General features: G+C 32.9%; 1 protein-coding gene across 1 annotated transcript in view; it reads right to left on the reverse strand.

The window, feature by feature from the left end:
* LOC129221294 (somatostatin receptor type 2-like) overlaps positions 1–25598 on the reverse strand; it is a 114687-nt gene that overhangs the window by 27935 nt on the left and 61154 nt on the right. Inside the window, exon 3 of the mRNA XM_054855752.1 lies at positions 16601–16724. The gene's annotated coding sequence lies outside the window, so the exon portion shown is untranslated. The remainder of the gene's footprint in view (positions 1–16600; positions 16725–25598) is intronic.

Genomic DNA, 25598 nt, shown 5'->3' on the forward strand with positions numbered 1-25598 from the left:
GAGATTGACTCCGACTCCGCAGCTATCTTTTTAACTGTGAAATAATTATTGTTGATATGACTTGTTTTTATTTTTACGCTAAAATTTCAATTTAGGTACTCAGTTTTTGGCGAATAAACTCGAAGTCATTTATGTTTCTACATAAAGATATGCGCAGACGATTTTTTTTTTTTTTTGACAAAGAAAATTATTTCTTTAAGTTGACATTTTATTGTTTTTTTTTTGGTAAGTGCATTAATTCATTTAAAAAAAATGTTTTTTGGCAACAGGGGAAAAAAACGATTTTTTTTTTTTTTTGATATGATGTATTTATTTTAATGAGCTGATTAATTTTAATTAATATTTTCTCGTTTTGAAAGCTGTTAAAGATTTTTTTTTAATGGAAAAAAGTGTATTAGCTGTTTTGTTTAAAAGTTGCTGCTGCTTTTTTTTTTTTTTTTTTTTTTTTACGCATAAATTTTTTTTTAGATGAGTGGGGAATATTTTATTCCTAGAAATCAGCTTAAAGTATTTTAAAAATATGTTTGAAAAAAATTTGCGATTTTAGCTATTTTTGAGAATATTGATCAGGTACTAGAAAGTAGTATGGGTATACGGGAAAGTAGGCTCATCTAGTTCTAGACAGAACTTCTTGTTTTTTTGTGTTAAAGTAGCAGATCGTTTGAAGTCTTTTGTTGACACGTTAATTCTTTTGCGTACAAGAAGACTTCAGACTCCATGGAATATCATCTTGCGATATGTTTACTGCTGTAAACCGGATAAACAAGTCACTAACAATTGTGTAGAGATGAGTCTATTGATTTATTCGTTTGTATACCCTAAGAGCTAGTGCTGTAGTCCAAAAAGATCTTGGAAGGACATTTTTTTACGGTAGATGTAATGGATGTTGAATGTTTTTATGCCAAAAGCATTCCAGTATAACATACCTATGTCATCTTTAAGTTAAAAGCAGACATTTATTTAAATTAAAGGGATCTTAGAAACAATTTACATTACTTTTGCAATAATAAACCAAATAAACTGGAGAACGGCGTTCCTCTGGATCCTCTCCTCCAACTACAAGACCGATGACAGCGCAACATGTTACGGGCAGAGTTACACTGCCTGCATAATGGTCACCGTCAAAGTAAACTACTTGTGAATAAGATATGTCACACTGTGACACATTAGCGCCATTTTTCACTTTTGTGAATGGTCACTATTAGCAACCTAGTAAACTGAAATTTATGACTTACAGACGGCAACCAAGGGGTGAATTTACAGAGATGTTTCTGTGACCGTTACGTGACGGGGCCCCTGTGTGTCAATCTTGTGACATTCATTTGACAGTCCCCTCTTAGTTGTTCTGTTATTTAGCGGGAATTATGCCACGACACCTTTGAATGATGTTTCAAAGGTCTACTCCGCCCATATTTCTGATGCCAGTACTGATTGTAATACTTCTTCAAATACATATAATAGCGATAGTTTTTTTCGTCAGACTTGGTAATCTCTTTTCTTGCACAGAGAGTGATCCAGCAATCTATTTTTAATGACAGTCCTGTAGATTTTCCCTTTTATCTTCTCAAAACAGTAATTGTTCAAACCAAGAGAAGTTACAATAAAGTTTATTTTTTAACGAAGGAAATTATGAAACATTCCGTTATGTTTTGCTTTAAGACAAGTGAAGCTTACTCTGAAAAAGGGCATTAAATACCAACTAAGGAATGACCGTTCTTCGTTTGTTTAGCGTGAAATAGAAAGAAATATATTTAGGGCATTTGTCAAAAATAGTTTGCTTTTCTAACTGTATAATATAGTTAGAAACAACATGATTTGAAAATAATTTTAAAACACTGTAATGCAATATATAGCCCCCAGCGTTGTTCTTTCAAGGAAAAGTAAAATGAAAAATGAAGACAAAAACAAAAACCAATCTCAACTACATTTACAGAAATTTCTTTGAAACCAAGTCACAGTCGCTTCGCCTAATAAAGAGAAAAATAACGGAAACAACAGTAACAACAACAAAACGGAATAGAAACACAATAGAGTTTCATATCTCGTTAGAAATCCGTGATAAGAGATGACTACCTTCTTAAAAAGAGACATAAAAATCAGTTAGCGAAGGAAGATAAGTTCTAACCCTTCTCTTATATTCCGTAGCTAGTTTTCAATTTGTATTTTCAGTCACGTCGGTCCGAATGCGAAGACAAATAATGTTTCGCAGCTTTGGCAGCGGGAATCATTAAAACGCAACGTGACGCTGTCGCATCCACTTAACGCCGATTTGTAGGGCAATCTGCAGAGAAAAAACGTAATCCTCTCCTATTTGCTTGGCCCGTAGTTCGAGAAAGAGAACATATGTTTTGATTTTTACGTTCGAAAACGTGGATCTCATAGATTTTTGTATGGAATTTTTAACCGAATTTATAGCATTTTATCTACACACGTTTTCACATAAGAGTTAGATAACGGTCATAGATATCGCAATTGGAAATAAATAAAAGTAAATTATTTTTGTTTGGGATGAAATTTTAGAATTTTCGAGCTGCCTTTAGAAAGGAATTCCGTTTGAAAGAATCCCCGTAAAACCTAGTTTAGGTTTTCCCCAATGACCGTTTTGGAGTTTAATTTTACTTTGCACTTGTGGACGGACAGTAATCAAGATAAAACTTTTTTAATTATGTTTTATTGTTAGTCAGCTGCTAAACTTTTGAACTGTCAAAAATTAATCGGGAAGAAAAAAATAATGAAGATCAATTACAATGTTAAAAAATTCTAAAACATTCATGAACAATAAGGGGCAGCTAAAGTGCATGAATTCCTCCAGCAATATGACTACCTAAAAGCAGGAAACTTTCCAGATAAAATTCAGTAATCTTCTCGATACTAACCTGGAATATTTTTGAAGGAATCAGAAACCTCTCCATTGAGAACTACTCACTTTTTTGGGTAATATCAGAAACATTTTAAGAAAAGATATATTTATAGTAACGGATTGGTATCTTCTTGACTTACCAGGAATATTTCTACACCGATTTAACAAACAGGGCAACACTAAGGTAGATTTGCAAGCACCATTTGAAGTTGGTAGAATACCAAGCGCCTTATTTGCCAACAATTCTCGCAAAGCTACCTACATTATCCAGAGATTGCACATTACTCTTACTTTGGGCTCAGTCAATCTGGAAGAGCAGTGACTGAGATAAAGGAGAAACACTTCTTAAAACACCGCTATGTATATCTTTTCGCCGGTAGCTAAAATTATTTTGCAAAACAGAAAATTTTGTTGTAGTTCAGACATTTTGACAAAGATACTTGATTTTCGCAAGATATCGGTTTGAATCCGTTAAATTTCGTAACATTACCGGGAAATAATCTGTGACGTTTTGGAATATTCTTAGTGAAAAAAGAGGGTTGAGAATTTTTCAGCACTTATTAATGACAAGTAATTAAGAAATATCAGGAGTAAAGGGTAATTTGTAAAACAAAGTTTTAATTCAATTATTTGCACAGACTAATTTTTAGTTGCTTAAACATAATACTCTTCATACATTCATTTCAATCATACTACACGAAGTTTTGTTGCGATTCAGACATTATAACAAGTATACTTGATTTTCACAAGATACCGGCTTAAGTCCGTTAAGTATCGAAACGTTCCCAAAAAATAATGTATGATGTTTCGGAGTTTTCTTTGTGGGAAAAGAGAATTAAGAAATTCAGCACTCATTATTGGTGGGTAATTAAGAAGTATCAAGAGTAAACTGCAATTTGTGAAACAAAGTTTTAATTCAATTATTTGCATAGACTAATTTTTACTCGCTTAGACATAATACTCTTTATACACTCAATTCAGTCATACTGCACGAAGCAGGGTCAAAGCTCCGATCGATAAACTCCATTCATGAAAAGTCGGAGTATATATAATTTAGGGAGCAAAACTCTCGCGATGCCTAATTATCGAGGCACTTCCGCATAGTTTCTGAAATATTGAAAGGTCTACCTTTCCATTTTCGTTAATTACCCTCCTGAAGGTATAATTTATCAGCGGAAGAGGAAATTAATCCATCTATACTTAATGCGCTCTTTGCTAATCGTTGATTGCAGCCGTATTTGCCAAAAGAGGGACCGAAACTTGCAGGAAGGCGTAGAACGCCCTACGTCTGTCGCTGATTAGTAATTTCTGAACATTATGCATTTATACTAGTGATCCTCAAAATTTAAACTATGAATATTAAAACTTTTTAGGAGGCTAGGTCAAAGTATAACGGGAGGGGGGGATTAAAAGTGTGGATGAGATTTGTTAGTATTCAGTGTCTAAGAATGGCTATATTTAAGGTAAGGAGAAAGCAAAATAAGGTCACGATTTCTTTAACGGATAGAAGATCATCTGATAGTTCTAAAACGGACTTAACTGTCATACAAACTTTAATACACCAAAAAAAAAAGGGGGGGAGAACTTCAATTACTCGGAAAATTAATGCTCGTTTTGAACAAGTAAATAAAAAAATGATTTTTCATCATTTATTTATTTTTTTTTGTAATGTGCTTTTTTTGGTGTGATTAATGTATAATGTCAAAAAATAATAATAATAACTAAAAATAAGACACTGAAATAAAGCGGAAGTGTGGTCTTCAATAAGTCATTTTTGAAGATGACTCGCTACCAAGTTTTAGACCAAAAATGAGATGTCAAATTCAATGTCAGTTTAGTGAAATCCGTATCGAGCCCATTATTAACGTTGATGTTTCAATCGATGATCTCGGTAAAACGGTTTTTCTACGTCGTTTCGCTGCATTCCAAAGATTTTCCTTCAGACATACTTCACTTTTCAAAAATCTAATATCCACTTAATTGACGAGACAATTAATGCAGTATTAAGAAATTTTACTCCGAAATATTTGCGTTTAATTTACATTGATATTATTGCTACGAATACATGAAATAGACCGCCAGCTCAGTCATTTCCAGCCGAGGACTGCAGTTTCGTGCTTATTAGCACTCATCAGCCCGGCATAGGAAAGTGACTGCAGTCCTCGGCTGGAAATGACTGAGCTGGCGGTGTATTTCATGTATTTCTGCTTTAGCCCTGGATATTGGGCGGTAATTTACTGAATATACCATGCCTTGCCTTCAATCCTCGAGTTGAACCGAACCATTGCTTCTGTCACGTCACTTTCCTATGCCGGCTGATGAGTGCTAATAAGAACGAAACTGCAGTCCTCGGCTGGAAATGACTGAGCTGGCGGTGTATTTCATGTATTTCTGCTTTAGCCCTGGCTATTGGACGGTAATTTACTGAATTATTGCTAGGGTTTTTCGTTTGTTTCCATATTTTTGCAATAACACTGTAAAAGTTTATTATTCACAAATTGGTTTACGAATGTTAGAGAGCTTAATTCCTATCACGTGCTATAATGCAAATCTTTGTTTTCAACACCCGACAAACAAAGGAAGGGTGTTCTAAGTTTGACGTCTCTGTGTATTTGTGTGTCTGGGTATATGTCTGTGGCACTAAAACGCCTAAGCGGATGGACCGATTTTGAAAAAAAAAAATGTTCGAAAGAAGGGTTGACCGAGAGTGTGTTCTTAGGTGAAATGCGTGTTCGGATGGCATTGATAAAAAAAATATATAAATTAAAAACCTCTATAAGATTTTGGCAATTTTTGCAGTGGAAACATATTTATAAATGTTTGTGCCAAAATAATAATAATAACAGCAATAATAATAATTTTTTTGGCGTCGGATGGAATATGTTTGGAACTTCCATGTTATATAGAAGTCGAATTATAACTTTTTTAAATGCAGATTTTAAATACGGTTAAGTCTTTATTAACGCGATTGGTAACAGAATTCATTCTTGGCCGACAAGGAAAGAAAGCGCAATGATTTAAAATGTTTATCTGTTGCCAGTTTCTATTTGTTAACAAATAAAATACTGGTAATGGTGTTTTAATAGAAAAGGATTTTAAAAGGACCTTCATATTTCCCTTTTGATTCTACATTTGCGACACAGTCGGGGACTTTTTAACTTTATTTATTATGTTAGGAACAAGTACAGTTTCACTGTGCGCTTCATCGATCAGAGCTACTCTTTTGAAAAAAAATACCAATTTCAGAAAGTATAACTAAAAATGTTATTCTTATACTATGCGCTAATTTTTCCCATTTATTTTAATGCACAAAATGTAAAAGAAGCGTAAGTTACATAATTGAAAAATAATGAAAACTGAATGCCCAAGGAATCGTTCACAATGAACCTGTTTTTATCACGAATCTCACTAAACGAATGCATTCAAGTGCGATCAACTTGTTAATGATTCTTTACAATTCATCGTCTATTCAATAATAATTAAAACTCAGCTAATTAGGTCACTGATATCTTTTTTATGATATTCAACTGGAAGTGTTTTATAAAAAGCAAATCTACAACCAAGAATATTTGAAATTTAAAATTTGCTATCTTTTGCACATATGCAATAAGAAATTAATTACTTTAAATGTTCATATTCAATCAAATTTTCAATTTTTTTAAAAAGTTTAAGAATAATGCCTTTCTAATATGCTGTCACGTTTTTTAAAAGTTCACTTAACCAGGGCAGACAACTCTTCGTTTTATGAGATAAAAATAGGCGAACAAAATTGATATTTTTAAAAGAAATTGCTAAGAAACCGAATAAGAAAGCTTATACAATAAAGTTCAAGTACAATAAGTGAAAAAAAAAAGAAAAGTTTTCAGATATTGCCCTTTACCTTTGCAAATCAGTATACATTAGCAAATTCATTTTGCCATAAAAAAGAAGCTATAAGCGTTTTACCCAATTTTAAATTTTTTCCATATGAAATAGTACATTATAAATAAACGTATCCTTTCATTATTAAAAAAATGAGCTGATATGTGCATCCCATGACTTCCTCTCACGCTAATTTAATGATAATAGTGCCTTGGAGTAAGCAAAGAAACACTTTAAATATTTTCATCCCAAGTTTGTTGTGAACCGACGCAAAAAAAAACCCGTTTTATACAGATTAATCTTTCTAATATTGGTAGTTTTAATATGAGTCAATGGTACACTCTAAATATCACCAATAGTGGCCAAATTGAAACCAGATTTAAAAAAAAAAGAAAAAAAAACCGCCAAATTTGTCGCTAAATTGGCGACAAAACTTGACGGCCAAAAGACTGACGATATGTTGCCAAATCGGTCAAGTGTTTGCCAAATTATACCACTTGAGGTTGCATTGAAATTAACATTGATTCCCCCCCCCCAAAAAAAAAACCTTTTTGTAATATCCGAATGCAACAAAAAAGGGATACAACTAGACCCCACTAAGAGGCTACGTACCGAATTTCAACTTTCTAGGATATATCGTTCTTGAGTTATGCGACATACATACGCACATACATACATACGGAGGTCACGAGGAAACTCGTTGCAGTTTTAGTCGGGGATCGTCAAAATGGATATTTCGGGTGTCTAAGCGTTCTTACGCATATATGCATGTGTGGCCGGGTTGAAAAAAAAAACGCAATATTCATTCGAGGACGAGCAAAATGTAAATTATGGCCGATTTTTGAGTAATTTTTTTTTTTTTTTTTTTGGCAAATACAATATTTTTTTTTTTTTTTGTAAAAAGAAGTAACAAGATTGCATGAACTAATCCGCGCGCGTAAAGTTATGCATAGTTCCTATATTCTTAACTAAAAATTTTAAACATTATTTTTTTAAATTGCAATTATAACTAAACCATAACAATTCTAACCAATGAAGAACAAGGTGCGCGCTGCCGGTTGAAAATAGAAATCGTAGTCATGTGCTACCAGTACATGGTTAGCAAATTTTTACCGAATAACTGCAAAATACATGCAGGTATAATGTAACAACACAAAATATAGTTGTTAATAATGCTTTAAAAATAACTACTTCGAAACTTAATTAAAATTACCCCTAAATCAGAAATGATTTTTTTATTTATAAATAAATCTAATACGTATTTACTAATCCTATGAGCCGGAGCAATATGTCGACAGAAACTTCAATATTAATATAGGGTTTTTATCCAGATTTTGTGAAACATCAAAAAGCAGAAGTTGAGTTAGCATCTGATTTTTGTATTCGAATTTACTGGTATAGCGAATAGTCGGCATTGTATGATTTCCTTTTTGTTTGAATTACATCATATTAAACGTGATTCATTACTTCATTTACGTAACGACGCTTTGTAAGTTTCAATGATGAAAATTAAGGTTAGTGCGTGTTACTTTCGTAATACCTTAACATGAATCATGCAATACTTGATTAGGTTAACCAATTTCGTTTAGTTGATGTAAGAGTATCTGTAAAAAAGAAACCATTTGTAGTTTGACTACCTTTAAGTATTTTCCAATACTTCTGTTATAAACTTAAAGCATTTGCTATAATTACTACAAAAGGAATTTTAATACTTTCACGCATTTTTGTTTGTGTTCTAAAACCCTGTTCTTAGTTTACCGTTAACGAAAATAAGGAAGATATTGGATTGCTTTAAATTGCGGAAGCAAACACTCCTTATCTATCGGAATTTCGATCTGTATTCTTAGTCATGCAAATGATGTAAAAATCTTTAAATTAAAGTACAAGTTATGGCATGATAATGAATTCAAGCTTGTTGTAAGAACACACCGCAGGATCAAAACTGCGCAAAGGAGTTTAAGAGTCGAGTAGTAATTCTGACTTTTGGACGCCCAAAATATTCCGTCTAAAGATGCAACGAAGTTAAAAAAAAAAAAAAAAAAAAAAAAAAGCATAAAAATGTAGTTTGTATGCATAGTTCAGAGCGAAGTTTAAAATAAACAAATTGTGCAGTGAAAATAAAATTATACTAAACGATGTTTGCAACAAGATCATTATAGTATCACTCGTTAGTTTGATTTAATGATAACGATTCATCCCCAAAAAATCAGTGCATTACACTTTTCAATTTCATCTCAAATAGAACGTAATTTTGCAAGAAGTTCCGTCCTAACTAAACGAAATTACTTTACCGGATACCAATGTCGACTTTGTATAATCTAATAAGTACTCTCTAAATTAGCTACGTAAAACATAACTTTTAAACATTTTTAGCTAATTTATATAATCGAAACAAAATATGCCTCGCTCATCTCATGAAACACATATGTAAAAAATAAAATAACGAACGAAGTAGTAGCACCTTTCAAACAATGAATCTAAAAGAAACTTACATTTAAAAAAAAGCTTTTATCGCATTCAAATAAGCTCATCAGAATAAATATTACATTATTAAAAAAATCGTTCGTTAAGCTCATTTTTCTGGGCAAAAATTAAGCACCTATGATGTTATTTTTCCCCGTTGCCATACAATAAAACAAATAAATATACTTTAGAAAATAAATAAAATATCGTAAAACATCCACTTAAATAAACATTTTTAACTATCAAAAAACGAAAAAAAAATCGTCTGCACAGCTTTTTTTTATTAAAACATAAAGGACTCAGGTATTCGTTTTTTTTTCCTGTTGTCAAAAATAGAACAACTGAATGAAAACTTTAGATTCGAAAAAAAAAATCATCAAGAACCATTATTTTAGAGTAAAAACCAGGATTACGGAGTCGGGATTGAACCGATTTTAAAGTGAAGGGGTTGAAGTTGCGAGAGGTTTTAAATTCCTAGGTACGGAATCAGAGTCTGTCATTTTCTCTCAAAACAAGCAGCTCTGCCAGTGCGTGTGGAATCAGAGTCGAGCTGATTTTAAGGCAAAGGAGTCGGAGTCAGATGCCCTACAATTCCTGGACTCAGATCAGGCTGGATTCGGAGTCAGGCTGGATTTAGGATAAAGGAGTCGAAGTTGCAGTAGAAAGTTTTTATATTCCAAGAGTCGGAGTCGGTCCCTCCGAGACTACATTTCTGCCAAGGCTGCAGATTGGAGACAAAGTGATAGAGTTAGACTCTGATTGATTTTGTGGCACAGAAGTCGGAGTTCAGAGGACCTTAAAATTCAAGAATTACAGTCGCAAGTAAAAGTTTACGACCAGTAGTCATTTTCCTTTATTTTAACAGATTGTGTCATTTCATGCGTTGATTGCATTCGACACTTAAACTTACCTGTCTCGTTTATCAGTAATTCATTATCGGATTTTTCATAGGGAGGGTGTGGCCCAAAGCGGGTAGGTTTTCGAAAAGCACTCGAAAATTGTGGTATTTGGATTTTTATCGCACTAATTTCAGTTTTATTTCCTAGCAGGGTTCTTGAACTACAAAACAAAAAGTGATTTTTGTATTATTTCAAACCCAATATTTATTTATTATCCAATTTTACAAACATTAACAAACAACCCGCTTTGCCCTACCAGGCAGCCCAAAACGAGTAAGCTTAACTAATTGTGGTTTGATACATTTGCCAACCAAATATGAAGTTATAAATAATTAAAATAGTTGATTAGCTACCTGCCGTTATATTAAAAAATATAAAACAGTTGTACTTATACAATTTAAAGTCAGCACATTTGTTTATGATACATAGAGAAATAACTGATTAAATTAATAGACTAATTATTGCCATCCTAAAAAAAACCTTTTTAAAGTTATACCTATCCTACCGAAAGAGAAAATCTAAGTCAGGACACAAGTCAAGAAATAAAAATAAGTATATGATTAAATCCTGTACCCGCTTTGCCCAAAGACATGTTTTTCTTTCAATAATTATAACCTTAAATTTAAAAAAAGAAACAAACGAAATGGCTATCGTAGTTTGTAGGTGGAGGGTGTCAGAATAATGTTATACAATTGACAATGAAAAAAATAGGCTGGTCTTCGACTAATCACAAGTTACAAAACTTCATTTTTTAAAAGAAGAAATGTATCTTTTTTAAAAAATTTATGCCTGTTTGCGCCATGCCGCTTCACTACTTTTTTGCTGTGACTGATTAAAACTCCAGGGTGTTCATGTGAACACGACATAAGTATTCATCGCGCCTTACACACCATGGTGGGCATGCGAAGGCCTACCCGCCTTGGGCGACCCACCCGCTTTGGGCCACCCTCCCCTACACAGTGTTGTTGTATGGTCGTTGTAATGTGTGTAAAGGCTTCCCTTACTGTGGAGAAACGGGCGAAACAGTAGCTTTGCATGAAGTTGGATTTTCTGAATGTAAAATAAGTTTGAAATTAAATGTCAGCAAGACAGCTGTCCATCAATCTGTCAGTAAACTCAAAATTTCGGGAATTCATACGGATCTTAAGAGAAGGGATCGCTCAAGAAAAACCAGTGTACGTGATGATCGTATGATAAGAAGGATGGTCACTCAATGTCTAACCACCTGTTGTAATAGAATTAAAGTTGATGTGCCTGCAAAAGGTACCAATGTCGGTTCGAGTACTATTCCAAGACGTTTGACTAAAGATTTTGCTTAATTATCACATAAACCTAAATTCCATTAAATCTGATTTTTCTATGAGTGGTCTTAAACTTTTGCACATAAATCTAGAAGTCTCCCAGCATTTGACGATGCTCACCGAACCATGCTTTTGCTTCCAAAGCAAATAGCACGTATACTATTATTTATAGATACCCCCTCCACCACCATATCCCTACCATATCTCACACAGCGCGACCTTAAAAAGCGGAAGTTAGATATGCCAGACCCTGTATTATGCACGGTATAATACAGGGTGATGCATTATTTTTCGTTTTATTTCAGCATTAAGTAAGTCTATGCACAGGCGGTGGAGAAGAATCTGCTGCAAATAAAATGCGTCAATAATTACCCTCAACAAAACAGTTTGATTCTAAACAAGTGTTTTTCTTTTTTAATAAAAAAAAAACAGATAAAGTGGGAAACTTTTTTGTAATATTGCACAATATATTATGAGCTATATCAAAAGAAAATATTTTACTTTTAATCCTGGTCACACAGAAAAAAAAAAGAACGAAATAAAGAAAGGTAAAAGAAGAGAAAAATAAAACGTTTCAGTTTGTTCTTTAAGCGCTATAGTTAATCTATTTTAAATCGTTTTAAAAAGCTCTTAAATTTACCAAATCAAAAAATAATTTTCTGCAGCTGTTCCACCTCAAAAGCTCTTTCTGATAAAGTTTGTTCTGAGTAAATGTGCCTATCGTCTATTAACATGATATTTATTTAGGATTCAAATTTCTTTTTGTCATTTTTTAACTTTCCAAAGTTAAATGAAAACCGCTCAAATTATTAAATAAAGCATGGGAATGGCGCTTTCGAGAACGTTTAAATTTTTTTAATCCTTTAGGAAAAAATAAGAATGGATGTATTTACACATATATCTATTGGCTTTAGCCGGTAGAAAACCAAAATATGGTAAAAACAGTACGCAAAAATAAAAAATAGTTATGTATAGTTCAAACTGAACAAATAAAGAATAGTCAATATTAATACTTTATTTTTTGTTACATTTTTACTTCTGTCCCTTTTCTCACTCTTTTATTCTATTCTGCGGGGTTTCCAACCTTGAAAAAACAATTTGAAGAACTTCTGTGGTGATTTTGAGGAGAAATTTAAAATTTTGCGGAGGAACTAGGCATTTTGTGTGGAAAAAAAACTCTTATCGAAAATTGATTTGAGCTTTGATAATCATTTTAAATAATAGTATAAGAATAATTAATTTTAGATTAATAACTCTTGAACGACTTAACCCCTAAAACTTTAAACACTATGCCATGCTTTGAGTATAAGTGCTTAGTTTTCATATTTAAATGCCTAAAAAGTAGAAAAATCTACTTTAAATAATTTTAATTCTATTGAAATCTCCGGTAAGCCTGGAAAAGATAAAGATCAAACGGGGAATGCGGAGCAAAATAACTACAGTATCGTGGCAATTAATTGGGAAATGCATTTTTTTTCAAAAAAATCAGCTTTATTCAAGTTTTTCATGAATACATTTTAAACTAATAATTAATATGACATCGTCGAGACTTAAGAACATCACAGACACGTTTTGACATAGAATGTACTAGACTGGCATATATACTTTTAATTTCAACGTCATTATACCCAGTGGCGTAGCTAGACCCGACTTTCGGGGGGGGTTACTTCTTTTATATCTATCTATCTATCTATCTATCTATCTATCTATCTATCTATCTATATATATATATATATATATATATATATATATATATATATATATATATATATATATATATATATATATATATATATATATATATATAATATATATAGATAGATATAATATATATATATATATATATATATATATATATATATATATATATATATATATATATATATATATATATATATATATATATATATATATAATATGTATATATATATATATAATCGCTTGGAATTTTTTCCTTTTCTTCTTTTTTTTTCTTTCTCTTCTCTCTTCTTTTTCTCTTTTTTTTTTTTTTTTGAGACTAACGTTTCGGGGGGGGTTTTGTCCCCAAAACCCCCCCCTTAGCTACGCCCCTGATTATACCTTATGTCAAAAACAGACGAAATTAGCTTTTCCATCATAGTACTGTCAAATTTATGAAGACGTTTTTTAACGATATCCCACAAATTTTCAGTCGAATTTAAGTCCGGGGAGTTTCCAGGCTGACCCAGTACAGTAAGTTCGTTTTTAGAGCAGAAATTAAAGATTTGCTTCTCTGTGTGACATCGCGCCGTCTTATTGAAAAACGTAATATCCGTTCGGCCAAAGTTTAGACATGGTTGGAGGCACATTTTGGGTCCATATCGATTCTTAGCTGGCACTGTTCATCATTCCTGCTACGGGAACAAGGGATTATGTCCCTGAAACGAGAAACAACCCCAAAACGTCTTTTTGGGTGGATACTTGGGTGCCTGATTAATGTGGTGCAGACGAAAAGGTTCTCCTTTGATCCTTCTCACGAACCTGGGCCTAATTCCCTGAACCACAGAAAACAAAACCTTTTCTCAGCTCTCCTCAGTCTATATTTTATATTTCCGTGGCCATTCTAACCTTTTTTTTTCTTCATACGAGGCGTGAGAAGCTGCTTCTCGTACGGTCGACATGCTCTCCGCCCACGTTCTAAAACCACTGTTGAAGGTGCAATGTCAATATCAGCTGTCACCATGGACTTGGACAGATCAAAACTAGTTAATCGAGGATTCATAACACTCATTCGATGTAAACTTTTGTCGTCACGAGTCGAAGTTGATCTTTTTCGGCTTATTTTCCAACACAGTTGGTTCCAACATTTCCTGTTGTCTTAAACCGCAGCCATATCCTCCCGACAATTGATTTACTCACTCCAAATATTTTGCCTATTTCCTCTAACGTTTTAAAAGTGCATTCTCTAAGTGGAATCACTTTAGCATGTGTTTCAGGGCTGATATCCATGACTCTAATTACTCCCACAGCAAGCGAGCAACTAATACTGCCAACTTTTAGCCACTTGGCGGAAGAATTTATATGCCTGCAACTTACCTGATGCGTACAAACAACCACTGGTTTGAAAATAAGTGCCATTTGAACTCTGAGCTGAATTTGAGTGCTTATTTATTCGCTTAAGTGTGATAAAGCGAAAAAAATAAAATTTCCTAATTAATTGCCACAATACTGTATTTGCGGAGCTGCGGAGTTTCGCAATTTTTGCGGAGTAGCTGGTAACGTTGCATTATGCATTTATATATTTTCATTGTTATGAGAAATTATGGTAAAACACACACATACAATTGTTACTTTTTAAAGTCGATGACTTAAAAAAATATGTATTTCGGCTGTTTGCGTAAAATACTAAATTTTGCAATGAAGTTTTTAAGACCACAATTGAAGCTGTAACGTATGTAAATTAAATAATACCAGTAAACAATGTGTTATGAGCAATTTTCAAAACCTTTCAAATCAGTTTTTAGAAGTTAAGAATGCTTAAAACGTCTAGGAAACCTGTTTCAGATTTAAAACTACAGTAATTCAACCCACACGCTTCTATACTTACATTGCAAAAAAATTCCAAAACGTTACTGAGTATTTCTGCGTGACATTTCGGGATTTCAATGGTTTCTATCCACTTCCTGGACAAATCAAGTATCATTGTCAAAAAGTTTCCTGAATTGCTACAAGTTGCACGAATGCAGACTTCTCACTGTTTTGAAAAATATTTTTAGCTCCCAGTTTAAAGATTAACTGAGCGTATTCATAAAGTGTATCAGCTTCAGTTCAATTACGGCCCGTCCATGCTCATTAAGCTCCCAAAGGAAGCGAATAAGTATGGACTAAATTGCTTTGCAAGAATTGTAGGCGAGTAAAATTTTCGTTATTTACCTGCAATTCTGTCTTAGCTTTGGCCATGTTTGCAATACTGCTTATGGAACTTTTTTCATAAATTAGGAAAGTGCCAAGCTATTGTGTTATACCAATCCAAATCTACTCTAAAGTTCCAACGAATGGCTTCAAACGGGAAGATTTCTAAATTTTTCAGGAAGCTTCCGGGATAATTTCAGAAAGTTCCTGAATATTAGCAGAAAACGTTCCTGGTTTTTACAAAATATGTTACTGGCAGAAATTGGGCACATAAGCTGCCTATTATTTCCCGGGAACGTTTATGGAATCGTTTTTAGAGTTTATTATAACCAAAGTTGTCTGTGCAAACGCTTTCGCAAAAAATTAAGGTATGAAATTTTTCCTGGTACAGAATTCGTAAAAAAAATATTTAGTACTGTGAAACAAATTAAGGGATGAATAGTTACATACAATACATTAATACATGCATATTTGCCTAACTACGGTAAACACACTGTGAAAATGATTCAGACATGTTCCTGGAAAATAATGGGCAGCTGATGTGCCCAATTTCTGCCAGTAACATATTTTGTAAAAACTAGTATCGTTTTTCGCTAAAACTCAGTAACCTTCCTAAATTATACGGGAAGCTTCCTAAAAAATTCAGAAATCTTCCCGTTTGAAGTCAGTCGTGTCTCTGGAACTTTACAGTTAACTTAGGTAGGTATAATATAATAGATTGGCACCTTCCTGATTTATTAAGAAAGTTCCATAAGCAGCATTGCAAACATGGCCGAAGCAAAGCCAGAATTCCAAATACGTATCGCGAATTTTTCTTGTTTGCAATTCTTGCAAAGCAACATAGTCCATACATATTCGCATCCTTTGGGAGCTTAATCAGCATGGACGAGACGTAGTCGAATGGAAGCCGATACACTTTATAAATGCGTTCAGTTAATCTTTAAACTGGGAGCTACAAATATTTTTCACAACAGTGAGAAGTATGCATTCGCAAAACTTGTAGCAATTCAGAAAACTTTTTGACAATGATACTTGATTTTTCCGAGAACTGGATAAAAACCATTGATATCCCGAAACGTGACACGTTAATACTCAGTAACGTTTCGGAATTTTTTTTACAGTGCATATTTCACCGCTAAAAAGATATTTTAAAACTTTTATCACGGTTTGTCCTAAAAATATTGCGTTCCTCCCTCTTCTTAATTGTTTCCAAACAGGTTAAAGTTCTGAACTTACCTAATATTAATTAGCGCACTCGAAACTATACTGTTTTCCTATTTATTTTTTTTGTTTGTTCGTATGAAAGTTAACAATTTTTATCGAAATAAAATTAAAATATTTCTTACCTTATCAAAATTTTCAATGAAGTGATAAATGTGTTTAAGCTCTTGTTCGACTACCTTCAACTGCAAGTGTACAGTTCTTCCTCCAATCTCATTAGGACGATTATCTCTTAGGTTGAATTCTAATCTGTAGACAAAATAAATTGCATACATTTTGGAAAAGTAACTTCTTTTATGCAACATTACGCATTTTCTTGAAAAACAAAAATGGTTCACGTAGCCTAAGTAGTAAAATGTTGAATTTGTTTTATACTATGGGATAAGCACTCACTTTCAATGACTCAGTTTATTAAGTAGATGTACCAGAAATAATTGCATATTAACATTACCATTTTTTGTAGATATTAATGCAAAAACGGGATCAAACTTTTCTCACTTTTAGTACATCGATTTTTTTTAAACTGTTCAAGAGAAAAGGTGTGCGTATACACAAGCTCATTTGTTGTTTAGTATTCGTTTCAATGCTCTTACTTGTAATTAACAAATACTAATTAATTTTCAAAAAAAAAAGCACATTTGACGTTACTTTAAAAATAAGGAGATAATTATGCCTTTACGGTTATATGTGTTGTAGTTTTATAACACAATCAACTAAATGACATTCTAACACATTTGTACCAAATCAGTGTAGTTAACAATGGGTTTCACAATATTTTTGATGCAATGAAGAAAATTTGTATTAAAAACCTTGATCGAGCATTTAGACACATGTGCATCATAGAGCATTGTGCATTTTTAGTCTGACATATGGTTTATTTCCAGTTTTCTTCCTCTCTTCCCCCCTCCCGCTAAATACATCAAAAAGTATGACTGAAACTGAAGAACGGGGGAGGGGGGTTTCTTGTCGGCGAAACTTCGGAGACATCTGACATATACAGGATTGATCTAAAAAATGGTCAAAAATTAAGGAGATAATAAAGTGCAATTAGATGATTCGAAACCTAACAGCATTGAATGTAAAAGGATGTAATCTTAATCATTTAAAAGGTATTCTTCAGGAATTCCATAGTACATTCAAATGTTTCTCGTAGGGTAGTGCATACAATGAAACAGTTATTGTTAGGTAATAAATGCAATGTTAAGAAAAAAATTGAAAAGCCATAGCAGACTTATGTTTTGGGACTGCAAGATACTTTTTTTTGAAAATCAGAAAATGCTTGAGTTTGCTATGACAAAAGTAGAATCCAAAATAGTCAGTTTTGTTTTATTACCCTGAAGAAGTTTGTTTCTTCGAGTTTCTTCTGTTGAAGAGGTATGTTCAACAAAACTCTACAATATGAAAGCCCATTTTATACAATTAGTAAATAAAGGGCGGACTTTTGTTGTACGAACCCGCAAAAAATGCATACACCTCAATATAAAAGCTTTTCCGACTATGCAGTGTTTTGTGATTCCGAATCGTCTCGATGTACGCTATCACTTCGTAAGCGTAATTTAGACATCGTCTGCACATTACGTTTGCCACGTTGCGGACAGACTTACGTTTTCCGAAAAGGGAGAAAGATTCATATATTCAGGATTCATATCTTTCTCTTTTCAGGTTTACATTGTGTGCTGATAATAAAAGCGGAAGAGATGTTGCTCATTTAATAGGTAGTGAATAATGTTGAAGAGAACCCGTGTCATTTTCTCACCTTTGATATTATTTTTTTAACTAAAGGTTTGTGAAATTCTTATGCTTTTAAATCAAACTCGGGCTCGCTTTAAATAATTCAGCGGTTAAGACTACTTGCTCGCCATCGTAAAATATAATAAAGTACAGATATTAAGAACATAAGACGAACTAATTTATCTAATTCTATTGAAAAAATCAAGCATTAAAGTTGCGTGGATCCGACCACGTAGGGTCAGTTGAGTTTAAATGTTTCAACTTAAGATCCTACCTTGCGTTTTGGATGTATTGAGAAATAAAATTAGCTTTGAAAAAAAGCTTTTTTGTCAGTGTCTCTAGCACCGATGACGCAATTGCTTCGAAACACGTGAAACTCTCAGGATGCTGAGTTCCTATCTGAGGCAGTAAGAAGCAAAGGGATGTTAAGTGGCAAAATTTTACAAATGCAGATAACCAGTGCAAGTCTAGTCCGACCGCAAACAAGTGACCCTTATCAATCATTTGAGAAAAGGAGACCATTCCTCAAAATAAGTAGGAAAGGAAGAAAGGACGCGTGCCATATTTTGGAATTAAAAGGAACATTTTGGCGATAGGAAAGAAAAATACTCCTAGTATATTTTCTTTATGTGGTTATTTAGACCTGAAATATGTTTGTTGTTCAGCAGTAACTGCATTGAGTTGGGAAAAAGTAAAAATGACATCCTTAACATTCTTTATTGCAACCTTACTCGAGCTAATTTTCAATTGAAATTAATTATACGAGAAATTGTTATCTCTGACCAGTGGCGGATGAAAGAAGATCCACACACTAACGTAGGATGTGACCTGTCCAATGAGACATTTGCCTAGTCAGCACAAAATTAAAATGTTCTACCTCTTTGGCTAGTTTCTTAAATTCTGAGTTTACGTATTCAGCTCTAGAACTAATAACGCAATTTCAAATTACGATCTTCAACTGTCTTTTCCACATTGCCCCTTCATGAAAATGGGCAATTCTGAAGAAAAAAAAACAGAGCCGAAGGACATCTCTTCGCGGTCACACATTAGTAGGAGAACCTTTCCTCTACTTTGGGGCAAGAAATGGTACTAATTGTCCTGGAGGTGTTGATACACAGCAGGATTTATAAAAAGAAAAGTTCAATGAAAGCCTACCTATAATTTGAACTTTAAACGGGTTTTCCTCAAAACGTTATAAAGACCACTTTATACCAAAACGTTATAAACCACCCTTTGCTTCTCACTGCTTCATATGCTGTCTAGTTTTTACTTTACAGCAATTTAAGTTTAAACAGTATCGCAAGTATGGTAAAAGACTTTGTTTACATTTGCCCCATGTGACCTTTTACTACGTATATTGAGTCAAAAGTTTTTTTTTTTTTCGTATTTTCACCTACCAAAGAACTGCACAACGGGCCCCATTAGGTGGAGGTGTCGATTGATGGTACTTTGGGAAGAACCAAGTTCTGCTGATAATGCTCGTATGCTAGAACTCGGCTGGTGTTGGATAACTTCCAGCAAAACTTCGTAATCGACAACAGATCTTGGTTTCTCTTCAAGGGTCGTATCATCTTTTTTGAAGAGCTTAAACCAATTTTGAGCAGTTCGCTCATTCACAGAACCTGGACCATCAACATCATTAATTTATTTTGCCGCTGCCCTTGCGTTAAGACTTTTTTCCCGGAGGAAACGCAAAATAATACGAATTGCTTGCTTATCATCCGCCATTTCAAGAGACTGCAACGTCCACCCAGATACGAGAAATCACAGCAACTGATAAGGACAATCAAGGTCAAACTCCACTTTACCATTTTAGATCAGCTGCGCAGGAACTGTAATTTGCATATTTTACATTCAGGAATGCCGATCCAGGACAGAGAAAATACGAAAAAACTTTTGACTCAACCTGGAATCTATACATTCCATAAAACACGAGTGGAACACTCCTGCCATGAAAAACCCCATGCAACTTCCGTTGACTCTATTTACCCCCGAACCAGAAAGAAATATCGAAACGAAAATTATAGATTGTATTAATAGACTAATATTTATGCAAAAACTATTTCATAACAACTAAGTAAATGCAATGCAAGTTGCAATTAAAGTCGAAGTCAACGTATCTGTCAAACTGTTCTACAAAGGAAAGGACGGGACGAATAAAACCCCTTCCAGAGAATCGACTTTTCGAATCCAACGTGCATTCGTTATTTCAAAGACGGCAGGGAAAAGTTGCGTAATGCCGCAGCTCCGCTGATTTTAAATGCGACGCGCATTTGACAGCAAATTCCAATTACGGTAATTGGAAGTGCTAGAATCCGGGAAATTGGCAGAGAAAAGGAAAACTTGTTTTATAGTTAGGCAAAAGAGGAATAAGTAAAGAGTGTACAAGCGGAGAAAATATTACTCATCAAATATTTAACCACTTTGCCTCCGAGAAGCACTAATGCTTGCTCCTTTAAAGTCGCAAAGGGTTGTTTCTTAGATTTAATGAGCAATTCTTTCCACCTGAGAATTCCCACTCTTACAACACAAGAAGGTTAATATTTCTGTTTGCAGGAAATTATCTCCGCTGCTCAGTTTGCGAATGTATTAAGACAGTGTCTGAGATTCTCTTTTGCGGAAAATCAGTGAACTTGACTTTAAATGTATATATTTGTAGTTAAATTAAAAACAAGAAAGAAACGGTAAAATCAATATTGAGGATGACTGTAATATGGTGTGTCACTGAAAATACAGTTTAAACATTCGATTCAACTACATTAAATAGAAGAAAATGGAATTCCAATCGTTGTACAGTAAACCTTCGTTATATCAAACCTTGTGATATGGCTAATTTGGATATATCGCGTTTTTCCTACAAAAAAAAAAATTATGCACAAAAACTGTTTTTTATGATACTTTGCATTTTACATCCTGATTTTAGTTGCATACATTTGTAATTAAATTTTTAAACAAAGATAAAAACGGTAAAATTAAATCTGGGATGGCTCGTGTATGGTATGTAACTCAAAATAGTTAAAACATTCAACTAAACTATTTGAAACAGAAAAAAGAACTAACTCCCTTCGTTGTTAAAGGTGTATACAGTGAACCTTCGTTATTTCGCATCTCGTTATATTGCTTATTCCGATATATTGCACTTGTCCAACAGAACAATTATACATAAAAAAATGTTTTTGATGTTTCTTTACATTTGACATCACACTAAAAAAATCACATTTAGCAGAAAAAGCGTTTTTTTTTTCTTTTCTATTTTTTTTATTTTTTTTTTGCTAACCAATGAAAAAATCTGGCATATTTTCCATAGACTTAATTTGCTGCTTTTTAAGTTGTAACTTTTGATTCCTTTTCTACCATAGTATAATATAAATATTTCCTATTATTATTTATTAGTTTCAGAGAAAAATTATTAAACAAATTTTGTTTTGTTTTGAATGAGAAAATCGCCCTTATAAGATGCTAAACTAATGTTTGTAGATACACGTGTCATTATTTTTTACGTTCATTGAATTGTTACTTTTTAAGACCTCAATTATTTCGCTTCAGCGAATATATCGCGTTTTTTTGTTTGTTTGTTTGATTTTTGTCTCCCGACAAGCGCGATATATCGAGGGGTTACTACACACACACATATATATGTATGTATATACTCGTATATATAGTGGGTAATATGTGTATGAATGTTATATACTGATCCACTATCGATAAAATGGAACGGCGAGCGCCGGTTTACAGACGGTAATGGAGGCGTTAATAGTTTGCAGGTATACAATTTTTCCGAACTCGAGACAGAAACTCGTCAGAATTATCAAAGCTTGTGCACCAAAATATTGTACCTATTTATCATTTTACCTCGCTAGGCTCATTTAGACTGAACAGGTTTATCTAGCCGTTTTTCAATTTTATACATGATATGGGGTTAGACAATATATAACTTTGTATTTTAAAGATTGGTGTAAAGGTTAGACGCTGGTCTCTTTCGCCCAGAGGCGTGGGTTAGATTTTGCCTACAGTCGATGGATTTTCAAAAAGCAGAAAATAGCCTGCATCCATGTCGTATGATTATTTGGCATATAAAATATCATTCGTGAACTCGTTTGGCTCGAAATTCTCTTTGCGAAATTAGATTCCCATTGCAGTTTTGCATCGAGTAGAGCCGAGATGTATCCATCTGGTGGGGAAACTGGGCGTCAAAATTCATCTGGTAATCTCATCCTCCGATAGTGGTGTTACATGAAAGAATGGATACCATATCTGGGGATCGCACTAAGTCTGCAAAAGGTTGTGCCTCTAACGCAGCCCCATTAGAAAGGAAAATAACATCTTAGTGTTTTTGTGGTTGGACACACAAAAATACATAGCAGTTCCAATAATTTAGAGTAAATTGACAAATACGTCTTTAACCAAGCTAATGCCTCTCATATTTGCATATGATTGCCGTGGAATTGACAAGCGCCCAATTAAGACCAGACTATCTGAGCGAGGGAAAATTTAATGCGCGTATTTCGTTCGTTTCGAAGTGATTCTGCTTAATTTTGAGACTGACGCATCTGTAAAGACAAGCCGGCATCCCTGTAAAATAATAGATGTGTCCGGATGGATCTCCAAAAATCTCATTTTCTAATCACAAATTTATTAAAAATAAAAATGCTTTGTTTATTATTATTATTATTTAATTCATGCCGAGTGTTTATGAGGAGATTAATAAGAAAAGATAAAGGGAACTCTTTTAACAGCATTATATGTTTTAAATTTTCTGTCTTTGTGTAGAAAATGTCAGGAGAGTACCATTTTTGTGTACCAAAAGAGTGACTTTTTATTTAATTAGAGCCTGTCACTAAGGCAAAAAATAGTATTCAAGATTTAAAGTGTTATCTTTCTTTTTTCTCTTAATTAAACTACGCTCAACGGGAAGAATTAAACTTTTTTTTTCATTAAAATAGAAACTTTGTCCAGGAGAATGGCAACAAAAAGGTTACACACCTTAGTTGAAACTTCAAGATTATATTAAGACCACCAGGTAGCTTGGAACTGCAAAATACTCTATGAATCCAAATGATTTTTTTCTTTTTAACTGATTGAACTCATTCATAGGTCATGAAATGCAAATGAAAACGTTGGGACCAACTTTGTAATTGCGTTCATTGAACACTTAAGTAACTGAACGGATAAAAATAATGTTATTTTGCACCTTTAAATTTGTATAATTTAGTACAGAAAATTTAATTTGTGAAATATCGATAGAGATTTTTTAAATATTTAAGTTGTTTTGAGAAAAACGTTGTTCTCATTGATTTGAATATTAGATAGCGCTCTATTGTAAAGCAATATTGAGGAAAAATTGAAATTACCGAAGAAACATTTTGCAAAACAGCAGCAAAAGAGCTTAACTTTCTTCAGATCCATATTGTTAAAACAGAGCATTTGAAAGCTATTACAAAAATGTCTCTAGAGGAATCCGATTCTGAACAAGGATAAATTTCGAGAACTATCAGATTCCTAGGTTATATAACACTATTACCAATCCTAAAATGGTAGTTTATATGTATGTACACATGTAAGAACTGATATCTATTCCCAAAACCTCCCATGGACGAATGCTTTTATCACATAGTAAACAAAAATTATTATTAATATGAACAAATGTGTTCCCTAATTCAAGGATTAAAGATTAAAAATCAAATTCTTCTTAATGAATAACTGCACATTGCTTCTAAAAACTAAGGGAACATCTTCAATAGAAAAGCAAAACACATTAACACTTAAAAGGATTTAACTTTGAAAGGTTATTCGAGCAAAATTATGCTAATCATGTCTCAGACGTTGGATTTTTTTTTAAAATCAATTTTGATCTACTGCCACTAATTAATTATATTTATAATACATTTAATTAAGGATGTAATTGAACAACAATCGTTTCCATGCAAGCAATTTATAAATGGTTCAAAAATATTTTGCTTTCGAACATGAAAGAGAAAGTTCGGTGTCTCAGTTTTAAATCATTAGGAATTCAAAATGCTATGGTTTATGCTTAAATTAAATAAGAGTACAAATTATTTGTTACATTATTTTATCCTTTAGAAAAATAAAGTTACAACGCACTAGAGAAAAAAATGTGTGAAAAAATACCTATTTTTAAAGAAAAAATTCCCATTGTTTTCTATATTTCGAAGTGTCCACTTTGTTACTGCTATTTTGAAAATAAAATAAACCATTACATTGAATCTGACAACATTTTCGTCTTAATAGTATAATTGTTAGTTTGTTACATTGAATTATATAGCCAGTAACTAAAGTGAGTATATTTTTTTTCATTCTGAGAGTTAATTTTAATTGTTAAATTTCCCACTTTGTCACATTTTTAGGAATGTTTTCAAAAGTTTTTTCCTTTAAATAGGAAACATAATCAGTTTTAGAGTGTGTATTTTGTTTTATGATGGTTCTGTAATTGTAACTTTTCTTTGTGAATAGAACGATTTTTTAAAAAACTTTTTGTCAACTATTACACAAAGTGTACAAAATAGCACGAGAACCTTCATTTATTACTAATGTACAGACCATTGATATTGTATTACACACAAATTATAGAAAATAATTTTAAAAAATCAGTTAGTGGAACATATTTAAATTCCTAAACAAAATTTTAAAATTTCGGACATGATTCGCATATTTTTATTGGAACGATCTGAATATGCTATGTCCAAAACTAACTTTTAAAAGTATATGACAGAATATTGGAACGAAATAATAATTTATTACTACAACTTGTGCGTTAGCAGTTAGCAATAAAAATGGGGTATTTACAAAGAAAAGTAAATGTATAAGTAGTTTTTAATTAGAAGAGTATATGATTAGTTCTTAATCAGTTAAAAAAAAATTTTTGGCCGCAGATGATAAATGTGTTTTTTTAGGATTACTGCAAAATGACGTTGCAGGTTGCGTGCTGATAAGTTAAAAGCTGGCATGTTTATGACATGCGGGTATGGCAGGTGTGTAAACAATGCTATTAAAAAAGCTGTAAATCAGCTAAAAATTGTGCCAATCATGTTTTGAGTACGTAACATTAAGATGTTTTGAAGTAACCGTTCGAGACATAGAGCAAAAGCAGCGAAGACGAGATACATTTGAAATAAAACTTTTTTGCGAGGACTTTGAAATTCTGATTTGCAAGCTTTTTGTGTGACGACTTTTTTTAAACTGTTTCCGAAAACAATTAAAATAATCGCAATCATGAAGTTAATTACTCCCGCTATTTAACTGTATCCAAAAATAATGAAAAAAGTTAGTAGTTTTAGGTTAGTTTTGTTAATAAATTTAACAAATAAATTTCAAGGCTAACCCTAAGAGAGCTTACATTTGTGTATTTTGGGCTTAACTTTTCAAAAAAATGTA

This window comes from Uloborus diversus, chromosome 4 (genome assembly GCF_026930045.1).
Source record: "Uloborus diversus isolate 005 chromosome 4, Udiv.v.3.1, whole genome shotgun sequence".
In the NCBI taxonomy this organism is placed as follows: domain Eukaryota; kingdom Metazoa; phylum Arthropoda; class Arachnida; order Araneae; family Uloboridae; genus Uloborus; species Uloborus diversus.